General features: G+C 37.9%; 2 pseudogenes; both read right to left on the bottom strand.

Moving 5' to 3' along the window:
• Nucleotides 1-862: 862 nt before the first annotated feature.
• On the bottom strand, nt 863-21,854 carry LOC136388016 (E3 ubiquitin-protein ligase TRIM22-like; annotated as a pseudogene).
• Nucleotides 21,855-23,763: 1,909 nt separating this feature from the next.
• LOC136388015 (tripartite motif-containing protein 5-like) lies at nt 23,764-26,698 on the bottom strand (annotated as a pseudogene).
• Nucleotides 26,699-26,987: the final 289 nt, after the last annotated feature.

Raw genomic sequence — 26,987 nt, 5'->3', positions numbered from 1 at the left:
TTTCCTATTTTTTTGAGAGCAAACAACCTGTTGCACAGGACACTGACATAGTTTATACTTCTCAGAGATCATGAGAGTATACACTTATTATATTGGGCAGGATGTTTAAATAGGTGCTTTACATTAAGTGACAGTTGTACACCATGATCATAAGAATTAGGTGCAGTCGTGTTTTATAAAAAGAAACAAAAATATGTTCATCATTAAATATCTAATAAAAGAGACAGGATTTGAACTCAAGAACTCTGAATGTTAAATTTATATTCCAAATACATATACGGTATTACCTTTGTTTTTTTTCCCTCAGTCTCTGATGAACCTGCTATCTGTTGGGCAACAAACAGATATACACTCAAACGTGCTTCGTCTGGTGGTGGAGGGTGGGTGACTATGGATTGGCCTAGGATCACGGTTGGTGGCAGGCAGGTTTAGCCACTCCCAAATTTCCCATATGTAAGATGCACACTTTTAGGAAAAACTTGTGATCTAAAAACTGGATGTGCCTTTAACAGTGGTTGTGGCATTTTCAATGCCTAGATGGAACTGAGAACGAGGCAATACCATAATTCAGATAAATGATAAAGGAAAATATAGAGAAATGGGGCGGCAGAAATATTACACTGACACTGCTCTGTCTTTGGGAGGGATTAGATGCCTTTTCCTGAGGTTACAGGTAAATGTTAATAGGTAACAAAGTATTTCTTCTAAATCAAATCAAAAACTGTGCAAATCCCAAGAATGAGTAAAAGCACTAAAGAAGGAGACAGCAGGTCGGAATGGAGCAGTAAGCTCAGGTGCAGGAGATCAGCCCCAGGACAAGGGGCCCTGCACTACACAGAAGGGGGTGAGGGCAGGAGAAGGTTCAGGAACTCGGTGGGCACAGAGTCCTAGGACCTGGACAGGTCCAAGGGTTGAAGTATAGATAAGCAGTCTAAAAAAGAGGTATTTAGGGAATTTGCAGATGAGTGACCCATCGTTTGTGATATTAAAAATGAAACAGTGCCTGCTTCATAGTCTAAGAATATCCCAACACTATGTGGAAGAACAGCCATGCAAAGACTCAAGATTTTGGATCAGAGGTGCAATAGTCCCCAAAGGCATTGTACTCAGATTTATTCTGTAACCCTACAAGACAGTAGCCATTTTTAGGTCCAAATATGAAGCAAACATTTGAATAATTTGCATTTGGATTAAAAACACATCCAGACCTTTATTTTTTTATTGAGGTCACTTGTTTATCATATACCCTCAGGATCCAGGCAAACTTTCACAAATCAGCTTGCAAGTAATATTGCCTTGAGGAAAAACTTTGGCAGCACAAGATATCAAATGAAGAAAAATTACATGAATATACATTTCGAAATATAAAATGGTGCCCAAATATCACTTGTGTCTGTTTTGCAGAAGCAACAATATTCAAAAAAACATTGAATGGATTCAATATCAAGTCCGAAAATTTACAATCACATGCATTACATAATCATGTGTGTCTTGTGACACTGTGAGGAGACATATTGAGAATTGACGTGAAGGAACATGAGTTACTGGGTCAGTGATGAGTAGATCATTCAAGAACTTAGGGTAAAGAGAGTAGGGGAAAGAAAGTGAGGATAAATCGTAATAAAAGAAAACTTGACTTGGGATGGTGAACACAAAATACTGTATACAGATAATGTACTATAGAATAGTACATCTAAAAACAATATAATTTTATTAATCAATATTACCACAATAAAGTAAATGGAACTGTTGCATGTATGTATTTTTAGAAGAAACACATGAAGCTAAGATCATGGGTCCAAATATAAACTATACCTTCTGAAAAGAGGTAAGAACATGGTGATTTGAAGAATCTGTACCTTCTTACCACAGGCGCTTTGGACTTCTGTCCACTCTGAAATGAGAAATGTTTCAATGATTCTGTTAGTAAAGGAGAAAACACTGATACTTGTCTTTTCCTGTGAGTTAGGACAAAAGAGGGGTGTCCTGTGACACTATCAATAGGTGAATGAGGGGACACTTGGCCATTCAACCTTAGATATGTTCATATCTTCAGTACAAGGTATCTATCTCTTCTTGTCAGGACTGTCTCTTATAGAAATAATACCCACTTCCTATTTGTTCTGAAGTTACAGGAATTCCACACCAACACAAACACACACACCTTCCCCTGACTTTCCTCACCTTTCAACCCTTCCAGTATCCCACTTAGAGCTGAACTCAAATGCACTCTTCAGTTTCTTGGTAACAATTTTTGGCTTCTTCAAGGTCTAGATTTTCCTCAACCATGCTCCTAACTTTTTTCCCTCTAAGAATACTATGTCCCTGACCTTTCCTTCCATTGATGATGCCTCCTCACTCAACCCTCTTCGCTGTAAAGGCTGATGGAATGATAGATGGAAGCACTGACACAGCAACTAGAAAAAAATGTATTCATGGCTAGCTTTCCATTTATTCTCTGTATGACCTTGGGAAGCACTTCTCATGAAGCTCATGTTCCTCTTTGAAAGTGAAAAAAAAAAGAAATAACACCATACTGTCAACCTTTTAAAAATAATATAATAGTTAATAAAATAATGGTTTATTAAAGTTGTTTGAGCATCCATAAAAAGGATTTCATACAAGGAGTACTAATTGCCATCAGAGGTTCCTCCAGGAAGAGGAAGAGTTGTAGGTTCAAAGATAGATGGTCATTGGAGACACTCTAGAACCTGGTTACTGAGAGTTTTAGGTCATCAAGTGTGAGAATCCTGTATTAAAAGTCCAAAGGGTCTTCTAAGCCTGTTATCCCAGTACGAATGCCTAGAATAACATATAAGGTAACATTCTCTGGAGAAAAATTACATAAATTTGGGAAAAGAAATGTTATGACATCCAGATTAACACTTGTCTGAATTTCAGGTACCAGATGCTGCCAAGTGGGTAAGCAATGTTAGACCAAGACATCAAATTTTTTATATGCGATAGTGTGTTTACAAAAACAAATTGTTTATTGACCTCAAGTTTAAAGCCAATATTTCTGAGAGTTGAATCTACTTATTTATTTATTTACTTACTGCAATCCAAAGAATATCACGTAGAAAGACCTTGCAGAACTGTCCTTGTAGAAAATCTGGGATACTGGCTGGTAAAGAAGACAAGATCTCACCTGTGACATGGCAGGCACCTATGAAGTATACAAACCAGAGCTGAGGCAGAAACTAAAGGTTTTCCACAATGACTGATGTCATATAGTTCTGATACTGTAAACTCTTCTTTCTAGTGCCTCTATTGACCCAAACTCTGTGACTTCCAACCAACTATATTTCCTACCATGTCTGCCTGTCATCATTAATTTGAAACAATGTAATACTCTAAATTTCTAAGTCCCTTTTTAATATTGATTGATTCAAGATTACTCTTTTGGGTATAATTCTGTCATCATACAATAAAAGATTTGCCTGGTCTCACAAACCTACATTCTTATGGCATTAATCACATCTTGGGTAGAAGAGAGACAACATAGGTCAAATGTATGGTTTCCAGATATAGAAAATTAAATTGGCTAATTAAAATTTAATTTTGGACAAATAGCAAATATGCCTTAGTAGAAGCATGACCTTTGCCATATTTAAGGTTGTCTACTGCTAAAAAATGATGTGTTGTTTGTCTAAAATTCAAATTTAACCACACATTTTTTATTTATTTATTTATTTATTTTATTTTATTTTTTTCATTTTTTTGAAGCTGGAAACAGGGAGAGACAGTCAGACAGACTCCCGCATGCGCCCTACTGGGATCCACCCGGCACGCCCACCAGGGGCCAGGCTCTGCCCATCCTGGGCATTGCCATGTTGTGACCAGAGCCACTCTAGCGCCTGAGGCAGAGGCCACAGAGCCATCCCCAGCGTCCGGGCCATCCTTGCTCCAATGGAGCCTTGGCTGCGGGAGGGGAAGAGAGAGACAGAGAGCAAAGTGCAGCAGAGGGGTGGAGAAGCAAATGGGCGCTTCTCCTGTGTGCCCTGGCCGGGAATCGAACCCGGGTCCTCCGCACGCTAGGCCGACGCTCTACCGCTGAGCCAACCGGCCAGGGCTAACCACACATTTCTTATTGTGTCTGGCAACCCTCGAAGAAGTGCCAAGCTCTCAGCTCTCTTACCTTACAATGTTTTAATCACTTTTTTCTTCACACCCTTTGATAAGATAGGAGTAAATAGATGGTCAGAATAAGTAAATGCGAATACACTGTAGAGATAAGACCCAGACCACCGAACTAGGGGTTAGCACAGTAGATAGAACATGGCCTGGGATATTGATGGCCCAGGTTCAAAACTTCGAGGTCACTGGCTTGAGTGAAAGCTCAACAAGTGGAGCATAGGATCATAGACATAACATCAAGGTTGCTGGTTTGAGCCCAATGTCACTAACTTGAGCAAGGGGGTCACTTGCTCAGCTAGAGACTCCCAGTCAAGGCTCAAAGCAATCAATGGACAACTAAAATGCTGCAACTTCGAGTTGATGCTTCTTATCCTTTTCCCTTTCTGTCTGTCCTCTCTCTCGCTCACTAAAATAAATAAATTTTAAAAATTAAAAAAAAAAATACCCAGACTATTCATTTCAGAGGACTCCTGCAAAGATATTTAGAAAGATGTTTCAAGGATCTAGAGGTGAAATATATTTTAAAGAGAGGTCTACCATTACTTTAATATACATTCTTGAAAGGGCCCACTTTGTACATTATACCTTTATTTATTCTAGAGACCTTAAAAAGAGGGGTAAAATTTTCTATTTATCATATACTATTCTAGGTTCTGGGGAATCAAAAATAAAAAATTCAGCATTACAAACCTCAGGATGTGTATTTTATTTTTTTCTATAGGAACAAGCAAACTAACACTTCAAGCAAATGTTTTCTGGCCTCCCTCTACTCACTCTATATGCCTCCTACACACGACCCCCCAAAATCTCATCTATTTGTAAATATAAAATACGTCACTAGAACGAGCAGCAGAGAAAGTGTAAAATGTAACTGACACTTTCTCAATCATTTACATCTGATAGTGCAGATTAATATTCATTTCCTCACTATATAAAAAGTATATCTTATCTTCAATTCTAATGTTTTATTAAAACAGTCCATAGCATATTCTAAATTTCTTTTTTAACCATTCACTTTTCCCTGGCTAGATGAGGATAGGGACAAACTGGATTGAACCATGACACAAAATATCTGGACACTAATCTTTTATTGGACCTGATAGAGAATATATTAGACATATTCTATTGTTGTTGAACAGAGGTGAGACACTAGGAGCCTGGGACAGTCTTTCATTTTAACCCCAAATAAATCTTACCACGAAAGCCTCACTCCCCGTATACATGAGTCATGTGGAATGCCTTCCCTGCCACTCTGTAAAAGAACACCAATTCCATGGGAAACAGAAGTAAATCAAGTAAGTGGATGAGGAAGAAAAGGCATTTGAACAGAAGCAGAAAGAGAAGCAGAAGAAACTCGAGAAATTAAAATTGAAGCCTTTCAGAAAGGTCCCAAGGACACACTTGAGATTAATAAATCTCCAAAAGGTATAAGCTTCTCCTTGAAACTGGGGCAATTAGTGGTCTTTAACTCAATTTCTGTTTTATCATCTTGATTTCTTGTCATAATGAACTGTTGTCTTGAAGCTTGTTGTACATTTAAGAATAAACTCTTGTAAAAAATGTAAACAATTTAACAAAAGAGAAAAAGAAACACCCTCCGGAAGGTCTTATCCCTGCCAGAGCCCCTAAGATTTCATTCTGTCCATGTGAATCTAGATAAAGATCTCATTTCTGCTGGCCCTCAGCAGGAGTTTGGCTTACGAAGAGGAAAAATTGGGCTTTGTCTCACAGGCTTCTGAAGAGAAGGTAGAAGGGTTTTTCTGGCTACAAAAGGAAAAAAGTATTCCAGCTCACTTTTGGCAAACTAGAAGGTCAAAACTTCAGAATTAGAAGTTGAGGGTGTATGCAGGAGTCTGTCTCTCTGCCTCCCCACTTCTCACTTCAGAAAAATACAAAAATAGCCCTGGCCGGTTGGCTCAGCAGTAGAGCGTCGGCCTAGCGTGCGGAGGACCCCGGTTCTATTCCGGCCAGGGCACACAGGAGAAGCACCCATTTGCTTCTCCAACCCTCCGCCGTGCTTTCCTCTCTGTCTCTCTCTTCCCCTCCCGCAGCCAAGCTCCATTGGAGCAAAGATGGCCTGGGCGCTGGGGATGGCTCTGTGGCCTCTGCCTCAGGCGCTAGAGTGGCTCTGGTCGCAACATGGCGACGCCCAGGATGGGCAGAGCATCGCCCCCTGGTGGGCAGAGCGTCGCCCCATGGTGGGCGTGCCGGGTGGATCCCGGTCGGGCGCATGCAGGAGTCTGTCTGACTGTCTCTCCCTGTTTCCAGCTTCAGAAAAATGAAAAAAATAAAAAAAGAAAAAAAGAAAAATACAAAAATAGATCATAGGTGTAGAAATGAATCAAAGGAAGCAGAACAGAAGTTTAACAATAAAAATGTGAAGACACCATGTAGTACTTTTGGCAAAGTTAATGCTTTAGTATGTTCTAGGACCTACACCAGCTCAGCACTCAACTGCTATGGTTTTATCTTTTTTGCAGATTATTTTAGCAAGATATTTGAATAAGAACATAAATTCCAATGATACATTCTACTGCTGGCCTGAATTCTCAGAATTTCAATTTAAGCCTATAACTATTAGTTAAGCTTATTTGTATTCAGGCCCTAAAATACTCACTAGGGATAAAATCATGATTCAGAAAGACTGGGTTCCTGCCCTTTGTAATGCAGAGTATGATGGGGATGATAATCAGTGATAGGGCTCTGTTCATTTGCACTGACATGGTGAGTGGGTAGCAGCTGTCACTGTGAAAATTAAAATGAAAATTTAGAAATGGTTCTCCACTGCCTGGTTAGTTATCTCAGTTAGTTGGTTAGGAGTGTCATCCTGAATCAATGATGTTGCAGGTACAGTCCCTGGTTGTGCACGCATGGGAAGCAACAAACGAATGCATGACTGAGTGGAACAACAAATGGGTGCTTCCCTTTAATCTCCTTTCTCCCTCCCTTCCTCTCTCTGTCTCTAAAAATAAAAAATTGAAAACCTGGCCAGTTGGTTTGAACGTGTCCCAGGACAGAGGTGTCCGATTTAATTTCCTGATCACGGCACATACAGCAGCAGCTCAGTGTTACTGTTCCTTTCATCCTCCTTCTCTCTCTCTGTCTCTCTTTCTCAATAAATAAAAGACAAAATAAATTTTAAAATGGTTTTTCATTGTGAGCCTATTGAGAAAATTTTTCCAAACCACCATTGAATCATAAGGATCTACCAGTTAATTACTAATTTTTATTCCTAACTTAAGGAGGCCAGATGATGAATCCTTCCAAACATAATGGTAGAGGCTGTCAGTGACATGTTACCAGCAAGTAGGAGGCAGGAAGAGAATAACGGATAGTGCTCTTCAGTGATAGTCTTTTTGTGAGTAACACTCAACCTCCATAACTGTCTACCTTTCTCATTTGATACTCTAAGTACCACCAATCAAAAGCAAAACTGAAAAAAATTTAAGAGGAAGTGGAAACAAAGGGGAAAGTGATGCATAACAGAGTACTATAATATAAATAGATTAACAATAAAATAAGTTTCATTTTTAAAAAATATAATTAAAGCACTTCTATTTCCTATTATTGCATTTATGCCCTGTTTTTCAGAAGGTGCAGCTATAAGATGGCGGAAGCTCCAGACAGGGGTCCCTGACTGACAAGACTGCACAGCTTGGCGTTTTTCACACGATAACTCATATGAGACATGAACTGCCACTGAATAGCAATATATTCAGATTATAGAACCAATATTTTGGTATTTTGTTTGTAACTTACAGAAAAGTAAGCTAATCTGGTCTTATAAACTCTTCCTGATTCACATATGTGTATGAGGCAGGAACTGGAATTCATACAGGCATAATTGGCTAAGCTAACTTGAAAGTTTTAGTGTTAAAGGTATAAATGAAGTAATTTCTAACAACAATTAAACTCATGATGTTTTTCTATTTCTATAATAGTCATGTAAATTTTTCACAAATTACATTCTGAAATCTGTTGTTTTTTCCTTAATCATCTTAATCATAATACAATACTCTCATTGAGTAACTTCCTTCACCCAGCATTGCACCCAACATCAATAAGATTGATGAGGCAAGAAGGTACCTTCCCTATGTTGTGTCTTACTGTCTCTGATTAATTACAACATATTGTTATGATGAGTAATTTTTAATGGAAAGACATGAAGTTATATCTCTATGGATATAATTTTAATTGCATTGAACATGCTGATGATAATCATGTGGTTATATTCACATTCTAGTATTATTAGTGTTTATATAAACTCTGCTGACAAATTTTAACCAACAATTCTCTTCCTAATCTCCTTTGTTCCTGAGATGTACTCATATACTTATCTCAATGCCTCTTCTTTATCTACACCACCATACTAGCCACATTGCTTTCTGTGCCCTGTGTTTTTTCAGTCTGGAAACAATTAAAAATCAAAGTGCACTAATTGCTCTTTCATTAAATTCCTGTTCAACAGTAGATAGATCTAGAGGCTAAAGAGAACACAGAGCCCTAAGGAGCATGTATTATGCCCTGTGTTTTACAACATAATATGCTGAAATGTGGACCACAGCAAGGTGGTTAGCTCTGGGGATGCACTTTAGGTGATGAGAGTAGGATCATGATTCATTCAGGTTTCAAGTTGGCTAATGCTTCCTTTTACCCTGAAAAGCTCTTATTTCCTCACTGGTGTCCCTCCACCTAAAATCTGATATTTCAAAAGATGTCCTCAGTACACTAGTACCCTTCATCCTAATATCTAAATTTCTCTTGAGCCTCTGACTTTCTCCAATATTTTTCAGGTTAATTTTTTCATACTTTCTTTCTTTTTTTTTTTTTTTTTCATTTTTTCAAAGCTGGAAATGGGAGACAGACAGATTCCCGCAGGCACCCGACTGGAATCCACTGGCATGCCCACCAGGGGGCAATGTTCTGCCCCTCTGGGGCATCGCTCTGTTGCATCCAGAGCCATTCTAGCGCCTGAGGCAGAGGCCACAGAGCCATCCCCAGCGCCCGGGCCATCTTTGCTCCAATGGAGCCTCGGCTGTGGGAGGGGAAGAGAGAGACAGAGAGGGAGGAGAGGGGGAGGGGTGGAGAAGCAGATGGGCGCTTCTCCTGTGTGCCCTGGCCGGGAATCGAACCTGAAACTCCTGCATGCCAGGACGACACTCTACCGCTGAGCCAACCAGCCAGGGCCACTTTTTTTCATACTTTCTTCACAGACAAGCTCAAAGACGTTAGGTTTTCTTTGTAGCTACTATTTTTAAATACTGGACTGGTCCAAGACTTTAAAGCTATAGCTGCCTTACCTCAGCCTACTCAGCAATGTATATGCTATGTAGTGGTTTGAATTTTGATAAAAAGGGATTTCTTGTAGGTTAAAGTGCAGGACCTGATAAAGAGCCAGCTTTTACACTTCTTATTGCCAAAAAGATCTCTTTGTTCACATTCTGGAACCCTGGATCTTATACAAATATCTCATACAAAGTCTGAAGGAAACATTTTGCTCTCTGTGGCTCTGGATGTGGGCTTGTTTCAGTGATTCAAAGTGAAGGTAAGAGTAGATCTTGAATATGAGATTTGTGTAAGGCACACACCCTAGCCCAGGGGTCCCCAAACTTTTTACACAGGGTGCCAGTTCACTGTCCCTCAGACCGTTGGAGGGCCGGACTATAAAAAAAAAACTATGAACAAATCCCTGTGCACACTGCACATATCTTATTTTAAAGTAAAAAAACAAAGCGGGAGCAAATACAATATTTAAAATAAAGAACAAGTAAATTTAAATCAACAAACTGACCAGTATTTCAATGGGAACTATGGGCCTGCTTTTGGCTAATGAGATGGTCAATGTCTGGTTCCATATTTATCACTGCTAGCCGTAACAAGTGATATGATGCGCTTCTGGAGCCATGGCATGTGCGTCCTGCGTCACCGGAGTAGTACTGTACGTGAGCGACACTGCACTTTGGGGTGCAGTACTCCAGGAGCACCAATGAAAGAGGTGCCCCTTCCGGAAGTGCGGTGGGGGCCGGATAGATGCCCTCAGGGGGCCACATGTGGCCCGCGGGCCGTAGTTTGGGGACCCCTGCCCTAGCCTGTTCCTGTGTACTCCACATAAAAACACTTCGCACATTAAGCCCTCCACTCTACCCTTATTGTCAAGAAGATAAATTGATCAAAAACAGACTATGCCAACAACCACTCTACTATTTACTTTTGCATTAACCACCAGACAATAAATCACCTATTCTCCTTTCTCAACTATGAGAATAAAAAAAATGGGACAAACACTTAAAAACAGGGCATAAAATACATCGATCTTTAAAACAATTAAATCTGTCTAGTGAATCATTCTAATTACTCATGTGCAAAGATCTGTCTGTATTCAGAGTCTGGACATAAGATCCCACCAAGGTTTGTGTGAATGTTTCCTGAAAAATCAACTTTCCTTCTTTCCACGGAGAGGGTGGAGAGAGGGGGTGATGAGAGTACAGACTTATCCAACTGTTGAGGATGGCATAATCTATCTTCTCACTGGAAAGAGTAAGGTCAATAAGAAGTAAACAATAAAAAACATAAGTATGTCTTAGCTTAGAGCATGTGTGGTGTGAGTATATGTTTGTCTGTGTTTATCAAAAGCAAGGACTGAGTAGTTTTGACAGTGATGTCAAGGACCTAAAAAATATTGTACATAAAAATTAAGGTGGTTTTTTTTTTCTTAAAATCATATAATTCATAATTAATTGGGGGACTGGCATTCCAGTAACTGAAAAGACATGAGACCTAGAATTCATTGTCAATATTTTAAGAGTATTGCTAATAAGTTGTACCTTCAGTCATCATAGCAATCTGGTAAATGCAATGCAGTGATCAAATTAAAAATTAAGACCAATTTCCTCCCCCCCCACACACACACACACACAACACACACACAAAGAAAAGTCAACCACGGATTTTTGTTTCATCAAAGATCATCCAAACTGATAAATTTGGCTATTCTTTTTTTTATTGTATTTTTATTAATTTTAATGCAGTGACATTGATAAATCAGGGTACATATGTTCAGAGAGAACATCTCCAGATTATTTTGACATTTGATTATGGTGCATACCACTCACCCAAAGTCAAATTGTCTTCCATCACCTTCTATCTGGTTTTCTTTGTGCCCCTCCCCTCCCCCCACCCCCTCTCTCTCCTTCTTCGCCCTCTCCCCACCCCACCCCCACTCCACCCCCTGTTACCATCACATTCTTGTCCATGTCGCTGAGTCTCATTTTTATGTCCCATCTATGTCTGGGTTCATATACTTCTTACTTTTTTCTGATTTACTTAATTCACTACTTATAATGTTATCAAGGTCCATCCATGTTATTGTAAATGATCCGATGTCATCATTTCTTATGGCTGAGTAGTATTCCATAGTATATATGTACCAAAGCTTTGTAATCCACTAATCCTCTGACGGACACTTGGGATGTTTTTAGATCTTCACTATTGTGAACAATGCTGCCATAAACTTGGGGGTGCAATTCTTCTGGAATAGTTCTATGGTGTTCTTGGGGTATATTCCTAAAAGTGGGATAGCTGGGTAAAAAGGCAGTTCAATTTTCAATTTTTTGAGAAATCTACATACTGTTTTCCACAGAGGCTGCACCAGTCTGCATTCACAACAGCAGTGCGGGAGGGTCCCTTTTCTCCACATCCTCACCAGCACTTATTCTGTATTGTTTTGTTGAGGAGCACCATTCTGACTGGTGTGAGGTGATATCTCATTGTGGTTTTAATTTGCATTTCTCTAATGATTAGTGATGTTGAGCATTTTTTCATATGCCTATTGGCTATCTGTATGTCCTCTTTGGAGAAGTGTCTATTCATTTTCTTTGCCCATTTTTTGTTTGGTTTGTTTGTGTTTCTGGTGTTGAGATCTACAACTTCTTTCTAAATTTTGGTTATTAACCCCTTATCAGACGTACTGTCAAATATGTTCTCCCATTGTGTAGTTTGTCTTTTTATTCTGTTCTTATTGTCTTTGGCTGTGCAAAAGCTTTTTAGTTTGGTATAGTCCCATTTGTTTTTCCTGTCCTTTATTTCACTTGCCCATGGAGATAAATCAGCAAATATATTGCTCTGAGAGATGTCGCAGAGCTTACTGCCTATGTTTTCTTCTAAGATGCTTATGGTTTCATGACTTACATTTAAGTCTTTATCCATTTTGAGTTCACTTCTGTGAATGCTATAAGTTGGTGGTCTAGTTTCATTTTTTTGCTGGTAACTGTCCAATGTTCCCAAGACTATTTATTGAAGAGGCTGTCTTTACTTCATTGTATGTCATAATTGGCTTTTATCATTTTGAGGTATGTTCCCTGTATTCTCAGTTTGTTGAGAGTTTTGATCATGAATGGATGCAGGATTTTATCAAATGATTTTTCTGCATCTATTAAACTTATCATGTGGTTTTTCTCTTTCTTTTTGTTTATGTGATGAATCACATTGATTGATTTGCAAATATAGTACCAGCCTTGCCTCCCCAAAATAAATCCCACTTGATCATGGTGTATGATTTTTTCCATGTATTGTTGGATCTGGTTTGCTAATATTTTGTTGAAGAATTTAGCATCTATATTCATCAGTTATATTGGCCTATAATTTTTTGTGTGTGTTGTCTTTGCCTGGTTTTCAAATCAGAATTATGCTCACTTAATTCTTCCTTCCTCTTGAATTTTTTGAAATAGCTTGAGAAGGATAGGAGTTGTTTCTTCTTTGAAAATTTGGTAAAATTCACTTGTGAAGTCATCTAGCCCAGGACTTTTCTTTGTTGGGAGTTTTTTGTTAACTGTTTTTGATCTCATTTGGTGTAATTGGTCTGTTTAGGTTTTCTGATTTTTCCAGATTGATTTTTGGAAGATTGTAGTTTCAAAGAATTTGTCCATTTCATCTAGGTTGTCTAGTTTTTTGGCATACAGTTTTTCATAGTATTTTCTTACAATATTTTTGTATTTCTGTTGTAAGTTGTCATTTCTCCACTCTCATTTCTGATTTTATTTGAGTCCTCTCTCTTTTTTTCTTGGTGAGTCTAGTTAAAGGTTCATCAATCTTGTTTACATTTTCAAATAACCAGCTCCTAGTTTCATTAATCCTCTGTATTGTTTCTTTAGCCTCTATGTCATTTATTTCTGCTCTGATCTTTATTATTTTCTTTCTTCTACTACATTTAGGCTTTACTTGCTGTTCTTTTTCTAGTTCTTTTAGATGCATGATTAAGTTGTTTATTTGACCTTTTTCTAGCTTCTTAAAGTGTGCTTGTAGTGCTATGTACTTCCCTCTCAGTACTGCTTTTGCTGTGTCCCATAAATTTTGAGTTGTTGTATGCTCATTATCATTCGATTCTAGGAATTTTTAAATTCTTCTTTGATCTCATTCTTAATCCATTTGTTATTTAACAACCTGCTATTTATATTCCATGTGTTTGAAAATGCTTGAGCTTTTTTATTTTGGTTGATTTCTAGTTTCATGCCATTGTGATCAGAGAAAGTGCTTGATATGATTTCAATCTTCTTAAATTTGTTGCGACTACTTTAGTGCCCTAACATGTGGTCTATCCTAGAGAATGTACCATAAGCACTTGAAAAGAATGTATATTCTGCTGCTTTAGGGTGAAAGGTTCTGAAGATATCTATTAAATCTAGTTGATCTAGTGTGTCCTTTAAGTCTGCTGTTTTTCTTTTTGTTGGTTTTTTTTTAAGTCTGCTGTTTTTTTGTTAATTTTCTTTCTTGAGGATCTATCTAGTGATGTTAGTGGGTTATTAAAATTCCATACTATTATAGTATTGCTTTTGATCTTACCCTTTATATCCATCAAAGTCTGCTTTATATATTTAGGTGCTCCTATATTAGGTGCATAGATATTTATAATCATTTTATCTTTCTGTTGGATTGCTCCCTTTATCATTATGTAGTGGCCTTCTTTATCTTTTACTATAGTCTTTGTTTTAAAGTTTATTTTGTCTGATATAAGTATTGCTACCCCAGCTTTTTTTCATTTCCATTTGCATAAAATGTTTTTTTCCATCCTTTTAACTTCAGTCTATGTGTATCTTTTGTTTTAAGGTGTGCCTCTTGTAGACAGCATATGTACAGGTCCTGTTTTCTTATCCATGCAGCTACCCTATGTCTTTTGATTGGATCATTTTATCCATTTACATTTAAGGTTATTATTGATATGTAGTTTTTTATTGCCATTTTACTCTTTAAAACTGTATTCTTCTTTTGTTATATTCTTTCCCACTTTGATCTGTTTACAACAGGCCCCTTAACATTTCTTGCAGCATTGGTTTGGTTGTTTTCAATTCCTTAAGATTTTTTTGTCTGGGAAGCTTTTTATTTCTCTTTCAATTTTGAATGATAGCCTTGCTGGATAAAGTAGTCTTAGTTGTAGGTTCTTGTTCTGCATTACTTTGAATATTTCTTGCCATTCCCTTCTGGCCTCAAGTACTTTTGGTGAGAAGTCTGATGTAATCCTTATGGCAGCTCCTTTGTAGGTGATAACCTTTTTTTCTCTAGCAGCTTTTAATATTTTCTCTTTATCACTTAGCTTTGATATTTTAATTATGATGTGTCTTGGTGTAGGTTTCTTTGGGTTTCTCTTTAATAGAGTTCTATGTGCTTCTTGAACTTCTGAGAGTTTCTCTTGCATTAATTTAGGGAAGTTTTCAGCTATGATATGATTGAACAAAGTCTCTATCCCTTGTTCTTTCTCTTCTTCTTCAGGAACCCCTATGATGCGGATGTTATTTCTCTTTATGTTGTCACAGAGCTCTCTAAAAGTTTCCTCAGACTTTTTGAGTCTCTTATCTTTTTTCTTCTCTGCACTCATGCCTTCATTCCAGTTGTCCTGCAACTCGCTGATTCGATCCTTAGCTCTATCCATCCTGTTTTTAATTCCTTCCATTGTTGTCGTCATTTCTGATATTTTATTTGTCATCTCCGACTCATTTTTTTTACTATTTCAATATCCTTTTTTATACTTGCTATTTCTTTATTTAGGTGTTCATAATGACAATCCATTGTTGTTCAAGATCCCTAAGCATCCTTATAATCATTATTTTGAACTTTGCATCTGGAAGTTTGGTTATTTCCATATCACTCAGTTCTTTTCCGGGATGTTTCTCTTGTGGTTTCATTTAGATTGCACTTCTCTATCTTCTCATTATACCTGTGTGTTTTGATGTTTTGTTTGTAGAGCTGATTGAGTCTAGGCTTGGAGTTGTCTGCCTCCAGTTTTCAATTGTGTTATTTCTAGGTCTTCTTGGGTTGGCATCAGCTATTATTCATAATCCACATTCAGATTTGGGCTGCTTTGAAGTCTTGATTTGTTTGTTTGTTTTTTAATTTGATGATTGTCTTGTTTGCTGATCTCAGCAGGGGTTTTATTTGAAACTGTATCCAGGAATGGGGTGGGTGTAACCTAAGACTCTGAAGTCTTCTTCTGCCTGTTAATATCTCTGGGGTCAAGTTGCTTTCTCAGCTTCAGTATGGGGTGGTGTGTCTCAGATCTCCATGGAGACCTGAGTTACTGCCCCTCCTCCCCACTTCTTGTTTTCAGGTGTGTCTTGTTGCACTGATTGGAGCTGGAGAGATGTCTGGAGATCTGTGACCTAAAAGCACTTTGACTTTTGTTTTGTGGAAGGATCAGCACCTCCCCCAGCTATGGTAGCCTCAGCAATGAATGAGTCAGCTTTTCAGGTTGTCCCTTACATTCCTCTGCCCCTCACCATCTGTCTTTCTCTCTCTCCTTTCTTTTTGGAAGACAAGCTGGCCTTTTCAACATACCTTGTTTCCTGGTCACCAGGAAAGTGGCTGTAAGCAGTATTTACTGCTCTGTTTCTTGGAATGAGATTCATTCTGGGCTCTCAGCCTTACCCCCCCCCTTTCTGTAAGCAGGGGAGATTCTGGCACTCCCTATCAGGTTTGTTGTGGGTTCTTTGCTCCTTGGTTTTTGGGAGCTGCTCTTGTAGTCCAGATTTGGATTTTCATGCTGATTGTTCATAAATTAGTTTATAATCCAGTTCGGTGGTGTGAGCTGGGAATCTGTGCCTGGCTATTCCTATGAACAAGCAAAAATGAGAACAGCCAATAATTAATTGAATAAACCATTTATTAATTAATTACAATTATTTATTTATTTATTCACTCATTCATTTATTTATTTAAATGCCTACTTGTTTGAGAAAAGAGTTGGGAATAAGAATGCCAGAAAACATGGTGATCCCATAAAGTTTTGAATTGGTGGAAACATACATTGCAGAAATAATGCTCCTGTTACCTTATTGGAGGAGAAAAACTCAGTTTTCTCTTTGTTCTTGAACATCTTCACCTCCTTGAAAAAGTAAGACTGACCTGGGCACAAACAATTATAGTTTTGTTAAAATGAGTCCAGCAATTCTTCTACTTATACTTACAATATTAGTGTTAATAACAGCATTTATTTATTTATTTTTATTTTTTAAAACTTTATTCATTTTACAGAGTGAGAGAGAGAAAGCATATGGGAGAGAGAGAGAGAGAAGTGAGGGAGGAACAAGAAGAATCAACTCCCATATGTGCCTTGATCAGGCAAGCACAGGGTTTCGAACCAGTGATGTCAAGAGTTCCAGATCAATGCCTTATCCACTGATGCACTGAGCCACCACGGATCAAGCATAACAGCTTTTTAAAGTAAGGCAAACCAAACTGAAATTCAGCTTCAGTGAAATATACTTACTGCAGCAAAATTAAAAAAATTAGACTAGGTAGTTCTACAGAAACATTTAAATTTCAATTAGATAAAATTGAAAGAAAGTTATAAGTTTTTTCTCAATATTATTTTATTTCGTAAGCCTAAGCAAGAACAAAAATGTTGAAAGTGAACTGGTATGTATTATTAAAATCACTTATTTCAGTGACAGTGAGAAGTAAAGAAAAAATGAATAGACAATATATTTGTTACTAATGACAGAAGTTATTAAAACATCATTTTTAATTTTCACAATAATACATCAGGTAAATTTTATGTATTATTTTTTATAAATGAGAAACTGAACCTGATAGACTTTAGTGTACTTAATTAGGGCCAAAGTGTAGTAACATCAGCTTTATAAAAAAATTTACTATCATACACACACACACACACACACACACACAGGTTTCTCTATCACCTGCAGAGTGGAGTAGTTTTGAGAACAGCAAAGAGGTATCTGGGATTTGAAACATGAGACTTCAGTAAAAGTACCCTAGTGTCCTCAGGGTACTTGTACCCTACTGTCCTCAAGGTACCTACTTGTTTTATGAGCTACTGACACAACTTATATTTTTGGTAATTAGTAATGAAAATATTTATTAAGTTGAGACATTCACATGTTCTATATTTAATAATTTTTTTCTTTTTGCAATGATTCTAACTATGGTATAATTGTTAAACAAGGATTATTTTAATAAAATAAAATGAAATCAGCATTAAGTTATCTTATTCAAGGATGCACAGCATTTATTTGAAGAAACTAGACTTTAGCTCAGACACTGTGGACATAAAACTTCCACTCTTAGTACATATTATTTATACTATTTTCTCCTTCACTAATTGATGAATGAGGACCATCACTGGTAAATCAACACACCTCTGAGGACTATTCTGTACTGAATGACTTCTATGCAAGGTCTTGAATAATATACAAAAGTTGTTGAAAAACTTTTTTTATTCTTCTCATTGGCAGAGGAAATTACATTGTAAAAACTTGGCAGAGGTCACCTCCATACTGGCCTTTTTATGATGCATTAGTCATTTACCTGGGGATTATTCAGCATGGTGAACTAAGGAGTCCCTACTAATGATAAGAAGATATTGGGGAAAATATAACACAAGGCAAATTCTACACTCTATTGTTGAATAATGATGTTGTAATGAAGAAAAGAATAGGGGACACAGCAAGGCAAAGTTGGTGACAATGCAGTTGATAAGTTTAGTGCATTTAGTGCACCCAATGCTGGAGGAACTTCAAATAAGTGTCTGAGGGAGTAAGAGGTTTAAGAACTTGAGAACTCAGTGTCATGGGGCCAGTACATTCCATAGAATTGAAATATAAATAAATTTACTAAGAAAAGAAATGTAAATTTATAGATGGAAAACCCATAGTTTGTCACCTTCAAATATAAACCAGTGCCAGCATTGTAGTAAAACCCCAACACAATAGGGAGGAACATTCAGGGAGACGGTTATGATTAAGAGATAGAGGAGGCAGAATCCACAAAAGGATTATATTCAAACAGATTCAGTAATCCTATATCCCAGTAGCCATATTTAGGTTAAAATCTAGAGTAAATATGTTGAAAAATATTAATGTTAAGTCTAACAAAATACATCATGTTTAATTCAGGACATTTTCCACCGTATATATTTAAGATGCAGGCACATTTTTCTTACAGATCTACCCACCAGTAATGTTTTTATAATATAATTAATAGTTATCACAGTATACCAAATTTATCATAATCACCTTTCTTATGATGAAAATATACCAAATATAAGAGACATCTCACTAGTCTCTGATTTGTAGACGTTAGTTTGGATATATCTTTGTGAAGATCTGGGTGACATAAACTAGAAAAATTACAGAGTTGGGTGTGAAATATGTTGTACCTTTATTTATGACATTATTAGAGAGATCTTGAGAATAAAATGAGTGGTAACTGGATACAACTGAGTGGTTCTTGGTGACAAGTATAACATTGCAGATATATAATATGTATACACATATGTGTGTTAAAAGGAAAAACAATGGTCTCAAGGTATAAGACTTGGTCAAATGTTAACTTCTGAAAGACTATGAGGACAGAGTAGCTTTATAATGCTGTGATTTCTGCTTACCTCAGAAGCAGCACACATCTCTCAGCCCTGAAAAGATAAAATCCATAATATTAAATATAAGCAAAGGAGTCAGCACTAAAATCTATTTTCTCTCTACATCAGGGGAATGTCTGGGGTTTGTGTGAAGCAGTATACACAAGAATGAAAGGTGAACAAGACAGCTAACCACAACACATTATATATGACCATATCTTCAGCACATAATATCCACTCTCCTTTGAAGAATGAGAGGTGAACGACAGCTAACCACTACACATTATATATGACCATATCTTCAGCACATAATATCCATTCTCCTTTGTCTCTTCTATTCAATAAACCTAAAAACTGAACCCTTCTCCCTCTTCAACCCCCACCAACACAGGAATCTCTCAATCACCTACTTGTCTGGCATTCATAACCTTTAAGCACTTGCAGCATCCTATCTCAAGTCAGGAACTTGGAACCATCTCCTTTGTTACCAGCAGAGATTTGGCTTCTTTAGAATGAAGGTCTTACTCCTAGAAATGACAAAAATAGATGCCAATATCTCTGAATTTTAGTCTCTTCAAAACCACTGATTTCTTTCTATTAGCTTCCTTGAGCACTTATGCCCCTTCCATGGAGACCCAGAGAAAGGAGAGAGTAGACTCCTGATATTGGAGCCAGAGGAAATGTGCTCATCTCTACTCTCCCAGTTGTCTCCTGGGTAAACTTGAGAAGTCACTGACCTATCAGAAGCACAGTTTATTTCTTATAATATGAAACTAACCTCTCCCTCTCTCCCTCCTAAAAATCTTATAAAATTATATGCAAAATTTGGTACTTTAAAACAAATTTATTCAAAGAAAAGTCAGAGTATGGCTTTAGAGCCTAGGCATAAGACAAGAGGGTAAGATTATAGACCATCGTTCCTGATTGAGATATATCAGGTGTGGGAATGCTTTGTAAAGAGTACCAAGACATTTAAATTTTATTGCCCAGTATAAAAGCCCCCAGAACAACATTTGAGATATGAAGTCGTAGGTAAATATATAACACTTGAAAAAGGTGACTTTATGAACTCTATACTATTAGTACTCTAAATTTCATGTGTTTAGAAAATATTGATGTAGTCAAGTAGTTATGAAAATTTAGATACAAAAAAAATTACCTTCCATTTGGCTTCAAAATATATGAACAAGATTGCCCAGTAGTTTGCACCAGGGCCAAATTAGTCCTTGATATTCAAGTTTGCTTTTGGAAAATAAAGTGAACTATATAGAAAGATCCATTTCGTATTTTTCTAGGGAAGAAATTTAAATATAAAAGAGTAGTATCCAAATGTGAGTTATTAGCATGTAGAGTAGATACAACCTATACACAGTAGATCAAGCAGCTATAAAATATGGAAACTTGAGTTCAACACAGGTATGCTAGGTGACTAAAACTTATGAAGCCACATGGATCTGGTACTGAAACACTTTATCCCTATCTGCTACTGACCCAAACTCTGCAACTTCCCCTCATGTAAATTCCCTACTGGAGATCTTGGTCCATTCTCAAATGTTATAGAACACTGAACAAATGATATATGAATTGAATTTTTTATTATTAATTGAGAGACCGGAAAGCAGAGAAATATGCACCCCAAACTAGATCCACCCATTAAACTTCCCTAACAGCAGTGCTCTGCCCATCTGGGGCCACTGCTCTATGCTCTGCAACTGACCTATTTTAGAGCATGAGGTGAGAGCACGGTGCCATCATCAGCGCCCAGAGCCAACTTGCTTGAACTATTGGAGCCATTCTATGAGAGTGGAATGGAGAGAGGGAGAGAAGGTAGAGAGGTAAGAGTGGAAAAGCAAATGGTCACCTCTACTGCATGCCCTGACCAGAAATCAAACCCTAGATTTCCACTACCAGGCAAACACTCTATCACTGAGCCAACAAGCCAGGGCCATGAAATTAAATTAAAATAGAATTGCACTCATATTTTCCTGCCTTGAATAATTCTTCATTCTAATTAGTCACCTGATAACTTTAATACCTTTAAATCTCTTTTCACAGCACAATGGGACCATCTCTAGTCTCTCACACATAACTTTCCATGATGCCATTCACATCCTAGGGAGAAAACAGAAAAGTTGCGTCAAGAAGATATGTCCTTCTCACTTACAAATCTTCATCACACTCCCACAAACTCCTGATGTTGTGGAAATAGAGAGGTTCCCAATGTAAGAGTCAAAAAGGTAAAGGAAAAACCCAGGTCAATATTTCCAGGAGACTCCTGTGAAGTTATCAGGTTTCCTAAAATGTAGAAACAACGTTGACCCTCGTGGAAGAACAGCATAAGGCTTTTGGTACCTAGAAATGAAACATACTCATGAGGAAAGCATAAGGCCCATAACTTTTATCCCTAAGTACATAAAGCTCCTCATGAGATGATTTGAACGACTCATGGTATGTTCATTCATTTAACATAAGTATAAAGTAATAAACCATTACTGAAAGTGAATTATGCCAGGCAAGGGAGTGTCAAAGATGAGCAAATAATCTTAACCTTTCTCAAAAAGTGTATATTCTTTCTCCTGAGGGTCCAAGTAAGAATATGTACTAAAGTAGGTGTTTCTCAAGTCTCTCCTCATTGTATACAAAATCTATATGACCTCATGCATTCCCTAAAATTATAACACACACCCATGCAATTGATTTCCAAATCATTATTTTTACTCAATTTTATCTCTAAATGCAAATTAATAAATTCCCTAAAAAATTAGTCATAGGAACAAGTAACTGAGAATGTCTTATCTGTACCTTACTCTTCACCAATGAAACTGTCTCCTCTCTTACCCACTTTGTCCATGGTACCAATATCCACTCAGTCACTGTTCTAGACTCAACCATATCTACCTGCATTTCAATCTCTACCAGGCCAGTTTAGTCCACATTGTTAACAGTTTTTAGTCATCTCAACTGCTTTATCATCAGAGATGTATTTGTTTGAATGGGTTTGTACCAATTATTTGGTGTCTTTTAACCCAGAATAACTTCTTTCATGATACAAAGAGCTAGGCCACCCATGGAATCTATATGTGCAAAAAGAAAGTATAAAAAAAGCAATAAGAGAAAAGAAGTTAGTTACCTATAAAGGAGCTCCCACAATATTACTAGCTGATTTAGCAATGGAAATGTTGTAGTCCAGAAGAGATTTTCATGACATATTCAAAGTAATAAAAATCTAGATCCTAAAACCTAGATTAGTCTACCTAGCAATCCTATCATTTAGAATTGAAGGAGATGTAAAGAGCTTCCCAGATAAGGAAAAGCTGAAAGAGTTTATCAGCAGGAAACCAGTATTACAAGAAATGTTAAAAGGAATTTAGAGAAAGGGAAAAAAATAATATTTTGAATAAGAATGTCATCAAGAGGCCTGGTCAATTGGCTCAAAGGAACCAAGGTTGAAAGAGAGTCAACCAGGCGTGTAGAAATTGCAGGTTCTATTTCCGGCCAGGGCACACAGGAGAAGCACCCTTCTACTTCTCAACCCTCCCCCTTCTCCTTTCTCTCTATCTCTCTCTACCCCTCCAGCAGCCAAGGCTCCATGAAAGGAAAGTTGACCTGGACACTGAGCAGGTTTCATGACCTCCACCTCAGGCACTAGAATGGCCTCAGTTGCAGCAGAACAACAACCCAGATTGGCAGAGCATCACCCCCTAGTGGGCATGCCTGGTGGATCCTTGTCTGACACATGCAGGAGTCTTTCTCTCTGCCTCCCAGCTTATCACTTTAGAAAAAAAAAGATTCATCTATATGCCCCTTTAAGAAACTAGAAAAATAACAACAAATTAAAAACAATACACACAATGGCACATACTGATGTACACATGTGCATATACAAATACTCAAAAGAAACTATATAATTGAGAGTTGAAGTTAGTGATATGAGAAGATTAAAAACAGATAAAACAATAAAATAATAAAATTTATTTCTAAAAAACATCAATAAACTTAATAAACATAACTAAATTAACCAAATACACACACACACACACACACACACACACACACACACACACAACATAAATAAGAAATAAAATGGAGGACACTGCTGTGAATGCTGTAGAAATGAAAGATTCTAAGGGATTATATAGACTAAATTTAGTACAAACCTGACCATTTAGAGTGGAAAAGTTTCTAAAAAGATATGCTTTATCAAAAACTGACTCACACAATGTACAAAAAGAAAACAACTAAGTAAACCTAATATAGGCAAAACAATATTTTAAAACTTTTCAAAAAGAAAGACCCAGAATAAAGTGGTTTCACTGGTGAATCTATTAAATAATTTAAAAATAATGCCAATCTTTCACAATTATTTATTTAGAAAAAATAACAGAAAGAAAAAAAATTTAAACTCATTCTTTAAGAAAAAAATAAACAAATTCTTTGTTCATAAAGAGGTGTATAAAATGTTCTAGTCTAAATCACAGATACAGGAGCCTATACATATAATTGGACACAACGGATCATCGCTCAACAAATTTTAGACTGAAATACATACTTTATAAAAACAATAAAATTCCTTGTAATTTCTGCATTCAATTATTTCAATAATCGATAACATAAATGCAAAGGATTTCCGCAAGAACAAAGGAACCTTGAAGTCACAACCAGAAACACCACAACCACACAGCAAAACAAAACAAAACTTAGTCTCCATTTTTCTCAAGTTCAGATGCTGGAGTTTCTTCCCAAGTACTACCTGCAGGATCTCACTGTTCACCCTGCAACTGATGCTCCATATCTGAGATGAGATCTCTCATCAACAGGCTCTGCTGGACCAGCTCTTGCTCATCTTTTTCCAGGTAACAGAGACTATCTCCCTCCTTCTTTCCAGATTTTGCAGCTCTTTCTGCTCCTCACTGTTCAGGATACCTCTCTGCTTTTTAAAACAATCCTGACAAATTGTCTTTGCTGTTGTACTTGATTCTTCAAGAATGAGAAAGAGTGTGAGGAACTCAGGCTGGAAGAAATTGAGAGACAGAAAAACAAGTATTTGATTTGGAAGATCTCCCAGTGAAGGGAGATACAACAGAAGAGCAGTTCTTGGAGAGCTGACTTTTCCTATTATTTTTTCTTCATCACATTCCAAAATAATGACCTCAAGTCTGCAATATTGTGGCCAACCATTAACCAAAAAGAGATACTTGGATATTGCTCAGCTCTCACACAGATGCCTTTACAGTCACACTTCACTTTATTACACCTGATCCCCCTCTTATACACACGCTCTTTCTAACATTGAAAGCCAGGGACATATCCATGAGCCATTGGCAACAGGCTTCCCTTGAAAGAGTTAAAGGCTCAAAATAATGAGAGAAATGAACACAGAATTCACTAGCCATTCTCACCAGAGTCTCTTGATGAGAATATCTAAGCTGCAAATATCTGTGTTAATTTGTGATATGTTAATTTTCAGCCTCAATCCTATGAGGGAGAGAATAAAGAATGACTAATTAATAACTTGGGACATAGGGACTGTCAGGGAACAAGGTTGAAGGGAGTTTCATGTGACTAAAACCCATGGTGCCTGACCTGCGGTGGCACAGTGGATAAAGCGTCGACCTGGAATGCTGAGGTCACTGGTGCAAAACCCTGGGCTTGCCTGGTGAAGGCACATATGGGAGTTGATGCTTCCTGCTTCTCTCCCCTTTCTCTCTCTCTCTCTCTCTCTCTCTCTCTCTCTCTCCTCTAAAATGAATAAATAAATAAAAATTAAAAAAATAAAACCCATGGTCCTGCCCAGACTCTTTCAGAAAGAGTCTTCTCCTGCCTTCCAGAAAGTTCTCTCCTCTCTGATTTCAAATCTTAATATCTCATCTTTCTGCTGGTCTGCCCTCAGCCTGTCCAGACCTGCCTGGAGCTTCTCCTATGACAGAGGAATCACACCAGGATTTATACAAATCTGAGTCTTGAAGGAAATCTGATGTGGTTAATGTGTTCTTTAAAATTCAGAATATAGAGGTGATCACTCCACGTCAACAGAAGACTGATTGTTTGTGTCTTACATGAAAAAACATGATCAGCCCTTCTCCCTGGAGAAGTGCCAGGCAGGGTTCCTTCTTTCCTTTCAATAAAGCCTGTTATTCTGGTCTTTTCGGACTCCCATGGATTCCAACATTTGGTGCTGAAACCCAGGACACAGTACTAACTGCCTGGACGATACCTCTTTGCCGTCCAAACTTACAACCAGGGAATCAATGGGCAATGGCAGCCCCTCCCGGGCTTACTCCCTGATTCTACTTGGACATTTAATTGTAGGTTGATTAGCTGGCGATCTGTACCTGTCTCAAACCCCTGTTGGACCAGAAGTTCCTGCAGGCTCCAATGAGAGAAATCTCCAGGATTACCTACAATTAAATGCTTTTACAACCCCTACCCCAACAGCCCCAGGGAGAAATTCACAAAGGAGGCTCCCTATAGGGATAACAGCAAGTAGTAGCTTCAGAAGGTGGCCTGTCCGAGACAAACATCCTTCCTGAAGCCCATACCCTCTCCTTCCCCCCACCTCTTTTCCTTTTTTATCATACCAAAGAGTTGAGAAACAATAGATATGTGGAACTCCAACTACACTTTTCTTTCCCACCTGGCTGCCTGACCTCACCATTACTTCCTGGATAATCGCCCCTGAGGCAGATCAGTTTCAGAAAGCTGATCAACCACCTAAGAAGGAGCATTCCAGAAAGCTGAAATCATAAAACCATAAAAGGGAACATACTAGAACTTTTGACTCAGTGTCCCCTCAGGCTCTCCCAAAACACTATAAAATTCGCCCCTAGTCTGTAACCAGTGCCTTTCTCCCTGGAGAAGTAACCAGCAGGGTTCCTTTCTTCCTTTTAATAAAGCCTGTTACTCTGGTCAAAAAAAAAAAGAAAAAAAAGAAACATGATCCTGTTGTAAGGAAATAAATTAGGTCTCGATCCACCCAGCTGCCCAGTTACCCTTCCTGTCCAAAAAAGAAATGACCACTTGCTTGGACACCAAACCTACACCTATTAGCACAAGGCATAAAAATACCTACTTCTGCTTTAGAGTCTTCTCATCATTTTATAATTGAATGAAATGCACAGAAATGTCATTCAGGCCTTGAAGGTGAGCATGGGAAGAAAAGTGATCACAGGCCTCAGGGATATGGTGTCAAGATACCTGATGTCATATGCAAAGTGGAGATTCCCCAACAAGTTCCATTTTCTGCCCTGTCTTTCCCCCATCCTGGTCTGTTACCTTGTACTCCTGGGCAACCTCCTCCATGAGGAATTTGTGGTGAACATGTTGCTGTTGAGACCACTCACAAAGCCAGCAAATTTACTTCCCATTGTCCTTACAGAAGAGCAGAAATTTCTCTCCATGGTGCATACAGGGATCTCTCTTTTGCTTCTCCTCTGGGCTCAACTTGATCTCCATAAACTCCTCTACTATGTTGGCCACATGCTGGTTAGGCCACAGGTTTTCAATCTGGTATGTAATTCAGCACACAGGGCAGCTGCTCTCTCCTTCTTTGCCAACAGTGAACTCCTTGTGGTTTGCCGTGATGAAGGCTTGACAGAAGCTAAGCCCACAGTCCAGGCTCAGGGTTTCTGTCAGGACCTCCAGGCAGATGGGGCAGGTAACCTCATCCATTATGTTGTTCAGGGTTATTGAATCCATCACAGTGGCTACCCAACTTTTATCTGTCCTGGTGTGAGTTTCCTCATGCTTACAAATTCCTGCTTGATTTGAAAGGTAAAAGGGAGGAAGCACAGAAAGAGAGGCTTAAAATGATATTAACTGTGTAGAAATCAGGAACAAGGCAAGAACCAATATTGGAGGACAAGAAAAGGAATGGTAGAGAAATAAGTAAAGTAGTTCAGTGGCTGGTAGAGAAACTTTTCATAACCATTTTAAATACTTTTTATTCATGTGACATGACAAATTTAATTTTTCTTTGTGTAACAGT

This window comes from Saccopteryx leptura, chromosome 1, assembly GCF_036850995.1.
Source record: "Saccopteryx leptura isolate mSacLep1 chromosome 1, mSacLep1_pri_phased_curated, whole genome shotgun sequence".
In the NCBI taxonomy this organism is placed as follows: Eukaryota; Metazoa; Chordata; class Mammalia; order Chiroptera; family Emballonuridae; genus Saccopteryx; species Saccopteryx leptura.
Note: the sequence above shows the minus strand (reverse complement) of the source record. Positions and strands in the feature narration are given on the sequence as shown.